This window comes from Schistocerca serialis, chromosome 2, assembly GCF_023864345.2.
Source record: "Schistocerca serialis cubense isolate TAMUIC-IGC-003099 chromosome 2, iqSchSeri2.2, whole genome shotgun sequence".
NCBI classification, from domain to species: domain Eukaryota; kingdom Metazoa; phylum Arthropoda; class Insecta; order Orthoptera; family Acrididae; genus Schistocerca; species Schistocerca serialis.
Window position 1 is genome coordinate 186,704,421 of NC_064639.1, and position 7,099 is coordinate 186,711,519.

Here is a 7,099-nt window from a genome sequence, read left to right on the forward strand (position 1 = left end):
AAAGAGAATATGATGAGAATTTAGCAGGATAAATCGGCACCAATCCCAGAAGTAAGTGAATGATCAAAAGGTGCCAAACATCATCAGCAATACTTTCAAGTATTAACTGCACTAGCAGTACAAAGAACATAATGGACAGCTCACAATGTCCTCACTGGTCTCCACAGCCTGCTCCAGCCAGTTCTCAGTTGAGTTGCACTGTCAGTCACCGATTTAAGGGACAACTTCAAACTAACAGTAGATTACACAATTGAAAACTACAATTGAGTTGCACACTAATCCTGTTCTGCTTGCAGTGAAGACTTACTTTAACAAAATTAGAGTAACAGAAATACAACTAACATGTGGAGATATTATGTATAATAGACTAATACATCGATTCCACAGTGTAATTAATCAAACTACAGATTCACAAGAAAAAGTTAAACATTGGAACTGATTTTGAAAGCAGCAATAATTTTAGAAAAGGAGCACTTTATCCAACCATGCGGACAAGGCATTGCTGCAAAGGACTCTGTCTCACTGCGATAATCTTAGCTGAGGCAGAAAGATCACAACGTGAAAGATGAGAGTAGTGGTAGCTTACACCCGAAATGACCTTCTTGCAGCCGGCCGAGCGGTTCTAGGCCCTTCAGTCTGGAACTGCGCGACCGCTATGGTTGCAGGTTCGAATCCTGCCTCGGGCATGGATGTGTGTGATGTCCTTAGGTTAGTTATGTTTAAGTAGTTCTAAGTTCTAAGGAACTGATTATCAAGGAAATCTCGAACTTCTGTGAGGATATGAGGTGGTGTATCGTCTTGCTGGTAAAAAACCGTCCCATCTCGGTCTTCTTCATTGATCTATGGGATTAAGATTCACAATATCAGTGACAGTTTTCTCCATAATAAAGAAAGGGCTGCACACTTTCAGTCTGCTAAGGGCACGAAACACATTAAGTGTGGAACCATTATGAATGTGTTCTTGGGTTGCATTTGGATTTTCGTTGCCCCATATTCTGTAGCTTTGGACATTCACCGTGTCACTGATGTGAGATGTTGACTCATTGCTGAAGCTTATTGTGTTCAGGAATGTCTCGTCCTCCATCCGATGCAATATTTCTGCACTGGATTCCCCACAAGCAACCTCATGTGCATCACTAATGTGGTGTGCAATTGTGAATCCGTATGGTTTCAAGTGTAAACGTCTATGCAGTACTCGCCAAATAGTCTTTTGTGAAACACCAATCACTCGACTTAGGGCAAAGCTCTCCCTAACCTGTTCGACATTGTCATCAAAATGCAGGCAACTATCATGTCACAGTGAACAACCCATCTCAACATTGTGCCAAGAGCAAATTGTAAGCCTGCTTGGAGGTCCTTAAGCGTATTCGGTGCAAAATCTGCGCAGAGCAGTTGTTCAAGAATTTGTTTCATGAAACCAAAACATACAGCGATAATTCCACACCAGTAGAAGTAGCCATTTTAACTGTGCACTACGCTGGCGCTCCTGGTGGCGGAATGGAGTACTGAGGCACTACGTGAATCAAATTATAGGTTGAAACTTCCTGGCAGATTAAAACTGTGTGCCCGACCGAGACTCGAACTCGGGGCCTTTGCCTTTCGCGGGCAAGTGCTCTACCATCTGAGCTACCGAAGCACGACTCACGCCCGGTACTCACAGCTTTACTTCTGCCAGTATCTCGTCTCCTACCTTCCAAACTTTACAGAAGCTCTCCTGCGATAGTTACCTTATTTAAGGAAACAGGAAGTGTTCAGCCACATGTGAAACGTCAACCACGACCTGCAACAAATGATGATGCCCAAGTAGGTGTTTTAGCTGCTGTCACAGCTAATCCGCACATCAGTAGTAGACAAACTGCGCGAGAATTGGGAATCTCAAAAACGTACGTCAACATCGATTGCACCCGTTCCATATGCACCAGGAATTGCATGGCGACGACTTTGAACGTCGTGTGCAGCTCTGCCACTGAAACACAAGAGAAATTACAGGATGATGACAGACTTTTTGCACGCGTTCTACACTCCTGGAAATGGAAAAAAGAACACATTGACACCGGTGTGTCAGACCCACCATACTTGCTCCGGACACTGCGAGAAGGCTGTACAAGCAATGATCACACGCACGGCACAGCGGACACACCAGGAACCGCGGTGTTGGCCGTCGAATGGCGCTAGCTGCGCAGCATTTGTGCACCGCCGCCTTCAGTGTCAGCCAGTTTGCCGTGGCATACGGAGCTCCATCGCAGTCTTTAACACTGGTAGCATGCCGCGACAGCGTGGACGTGAACCGTATGTGCAGTTGACGGACTTTTAGCGAGGGCGTATAGTGGGCATGCGGGAGGCCGGGTGGACGTACCGCCGAATTGCTCAACACGTGGGGTGTGAGGTCTCCACAGTACATCGATGTTGTCGCCAGTGGTCGGCGGAAGGTGCACGTGCCCGTCGACCTGGGACCGGACCGCAGCGATGCACGGATGCACGCCAAGACCGTAGGATCCTACGCAGTGCCGTAGGGGACCGCACCGCCACTTCCCAGCAAATTAGGGACACTGTTGCTCCTGAGGTATCGGCGAGGACCATTCGCAACCGTCTCTATGAAGCTGGGCTACGGTCCCGCACACCGTTAGGCCGTCTTCCGCTCACGCCCCAACATCGTGCAGCCCGCCTCCAGTGGTGTCGCGACAGGCGTGAATGGAGGGACGAATGGAGACGTGTCATCTTCAGCGATGAGAGTCGCTTCTGCCTTGGTGCCAATGATGGTCGTATGCGTGTTTGGTGCCATGCAGGTGAGCGCCACAATCAGGACTGCATACGACCGAGGCACACAGGGCCAACACCTGGCATCATGGTGTGGGGAGCGATCTCTTACACTGGCCGTACACCACTGGTGATCGTCGAGGGGACACTGAATAGTGCACGGTACATCCAAACCGTCATCGAACCCATCATTCTACCATTCCTAGACCGGCAAAGGAACTTGCTGTTCCAACAGGACAATGCACGTCCGCATGTATCCCGTGCCACCCAACGTGCTCTAGAAGGTGTAAGTGAACTACCCTGGCCAGCAAGATCTCCGGATCGGTCCCCCATTGAGCATGTTTGGGACTGGATGTAGCGTCATCTCACGCGGTCTGCACGTCCAGCACGAACGCTGGTCCAACTGAGGCGCCAGGTGGAAATGGCATGGCAAGCCGTTTCACAGGACTACATCCAGCATCTCTACGATCGTCTCCATGGGAGAATAGCAGCCTGCATTGCTGCGAAAGGTGGATATACACTGTACTAGTGCCGACATTGTGCATGCTCTGTTGCCTGTGTCTATGTGCCTGTGGTTCTGTCAGTGTGATCATGTGATGTATCTGACCCCAGGAATGTGTCAATAAAGTTTCCCCTTCCTGGGACAATGGATTCACGGTGTTCTTATTTCAATTTCCAGGAGTGTATTTAGCAAACGAAGCGTCATCCACAAACAGCGGTAACGTAAACCGGAATAATATGCACTGTTGGGCAACGGAAAATCCATAATAAGTGTGACAAGTGGAATATCAGCGACCTTGGTGGGTTAACGGATGGTGGGGCATTATGGGAGGAAGGATAATTGGCCCCCATTTTATCGAAGGCAATCTAAATGGAGCAATGTATGCTGATTTCCTATGTAATGTTCTACCGATGTTACTACAAGATGTTTCACTACGTGATAGAATGGCGATGTACTTCCAACATGTGATAGAATGGCGATGTACTTCCAACATGATGGATGTCCGGCACATAGCTCACATGTGGTTGAAGCGGTATTGAATAGCATATTTCATGACAGGTGTATTGGTCGTCGAAGCACCATACCATGGCCCGCACGTTCACTGGATCTGACGTCCCCGGATTTCCCTCTGTGGGAAAGTTTAAGGATATTTGCTATCGTGATCAACCGACAATGCCTGACAACATGCGTCAGCGCATTGTCAATGCATGTGCGAACATTACGGAAGGCGAACTACTCGCTGTTGAGAGAAATCTTGTTATGCGTATTGCCAAATGCATTGAGGTTGACGGACATCATTTTGAGCATTTATTGCATTAATGTGGTATTTACAGGTAATCAAGCTGTAACAGCATTCGTTCTCAGAAATGATAAGTCCACAAAGGTTCATGTATCACATTGGAACAACCGAAATAAAATGTTCAAACGTACCTACGTTCTGTATTTTAATTTATAAAACCTACCTGTTACCAACTGTTCGTCTGAAATTGTGAGCCATATGTTTGTGACTATTACAGCGCCACCTATCACAAAGCGAAAAAAGTGGTCCAACTAAAACATTCATATTTCTTTACGCACTACACGAATATGTAATAAAAAATGGGGGTTCCTATTTAAATAAACGCAGTTGATACCCGTTTGACGTATGGCAGCGCCATCTAGCGGGCCAACCATAGCGCCATCTGGTTTTCCCCTTCAGGCTAGACAAGTTTCGTTCTTTGTAGTTTTTTCGTTTGATGCTTATTTCGTGAGGTATTTGGCCTGTATATAAAAATCCAAACCAATTTTGAGTGCACTCGTCGGTGAAACTAAACAGTTTCGGCGTGTTCCAACTTTGGCGACACTAGTTACATGAGTTTTGAGGTTGTGTGTGTTCATAGAGTGTAGACAAACTGAAATATGAAGTGGGGAACGGAGAATAATGTTCGCTTTTTGGATATCAATGCTATGCATAGGTGTTTGTGGGATTTCAGTGATGCTGATTACTAAAATAAGCAACATATTGTTGCTTCTGAGACCTTCACGTGCGATCAGAACTTAGATAGTTTGACACTATCTGAGCTGCAGCGCAAAATTTATTGAATTAGGAGCGCATATACAACTGAATTAAGAAAAATACAAGCTAACATAATTCTAGCTCTAGAAATGATCTTGTCTACAAGACTAAAATCCCATCGTTTGAGTTGGACGACTTTTTTTTAAGGAATATTGTTGACAGAAGGGAAGGCTACACAAATCAAGAAGCTACATTCTTTATTAAATATTCATCTCTTTAAAACGTCGCAGCAGTGCTCCCCAGTCACATATGTTTGAATTTTGAAATATTTCCACTGTACAAATCTACCTTCAAGAGAGTACTGGTAGTTTGCAAACCATTCTCTGCTTAATGCGGCCTGCTTTGAATAATTACTTCTGTCAATGTTAGTAATTATCACTGTTAATAATTATTCACGTTAATGAAAAAGCATCATCACCAACTAAAACCGCATCATATAGCATGCTGAGTGTTCTCGATTGTAATGCATGCAATGTGATATGTAATTTCAGTTCTGGCGACAGTGCTCCATGCATTACAATATCTTTATTCCTTATCGCATAATTAACTCTATTTAGAAGAAACACTAAGAGTTCTAGTGACATTCTAAGATAATTAAAAGAACTTCTTGGGTCTTCCATTAAAAATTATTTCAGCAAGAAATCTGAGCAATCGAGCTGACGTCTTTTCTTCATCCAGTCACGAATAGAAACACGTTTCTTATTTTTTTTTTTTTTTCTTATGCAGCGATTCCACGCAGCAAGCTTCAACTCCATCTCAACTCGTGCGACGTGCAGCTGCCAAAACCTTCATTTCAGACACGACTCAGGAACCCACAAAATGACGAAACTGAATTATATACTGGTTTCGCCATGTCTACAGTCAAATGTGAGAAACCATTTGCGTGCAACTCATTCCACGCAATGAGTGGCGCAACCCAATGTCGTCGTGTAAACTGGACTTAAAACAACTTCTCTCGCACACATTTTGTCGCTACTTTGATACCGTGTCCCGTAGATCAGAAGGGAAAAAAACCTTGGTATTACACACTTACTAGTGTCTGCTTTATGAGCTACTGTCAATTATATTGACTTAATTGTGGCACTAAATTTTTTATTAGCTGGATTTTGCTATGTATCAACCCCTACTGTGTGCTTTGGCGTGAAATCCCATGACGCTACTTCAGTGTGAATATGGACTGAACGTAGAGACAAACAGTTTCGAAGCTGAAAATGTGTATTATCCCATTAAGTCGTGACAATTTGAGATACTTCGATTTATATGTACAAAAAAGACTTTTCTAGTAACGTTATCATAATAACATTCATTTGCAATAGTACAGTGCATACTAAACAGCGTCATTTCATTAGTTTATTGAACACAGCAGATAAACATAATAGATAAATAAACCAGCAGCAACACAGGCGAACATCTAAAACTTGCACACATGTAGCGGAAACGGAAAGTACTAATGTACTATTGATGTGTGGTTTTCATAGAATGGATGGAAAGTCAAGGGCTCGTATTGTTAGTCAATAATAAAAGATTGTAATAATAGGTATAACATGTATTTTTTTGCAAACATAGAATGAAACCATACCTATTGACATTAACAAGCTATCTCCATCAAGAGTTGCATGGAAATTAGATTAGATTAGATCAGATTTAATTTCATTCCAATAGATCCGTAGTGATGAGGTCCTCCAGGATGCAGAACATGTCAGAAAAACAATAATACATGACAAATATTTACAACTGAAACAAATAAGCTAATGTACCTTCCACAGGTCCCAAGCGGAATGATCGTCATTTTTTTAATGAACACTATATGAAAGAATCAATTTACAAACACTCATTTACTTCCTGTTCACATCTGATTACAGTTTGGAAATTATGCTATGCTCGTATCAATTCTATAAGATGATCATCAGCAACAGAAAATGCATGAAACAGACAAATACATAGCAGCAGTGTTTGACATGTGGCCGGCTGAAGTGGCCGTGCGGTTAAAGGCGCTGCAGTCTGGAACCGCAAGACCGCTACGGTCGCAGGTTCGAATCCTGCCTCGGGCATAGATGTTTGTGATGTGCTTAGGTTAGTTAGGTTTAACTAGTTCTAAGTTCTAGGGGACTAATGACCTCAGCAGTTGAGTCCCATAGTGCTCAGAGCCATTTGAACCATTTTTTGTTTGACATGTGAAATCATACACCATGCCACACTAACTCCGTGAACAGAATACACTCTCTTCCACTCACAACATCTGTCACGCAAATGTATACACAGTGTTTGCAGTACCTCACAAACCT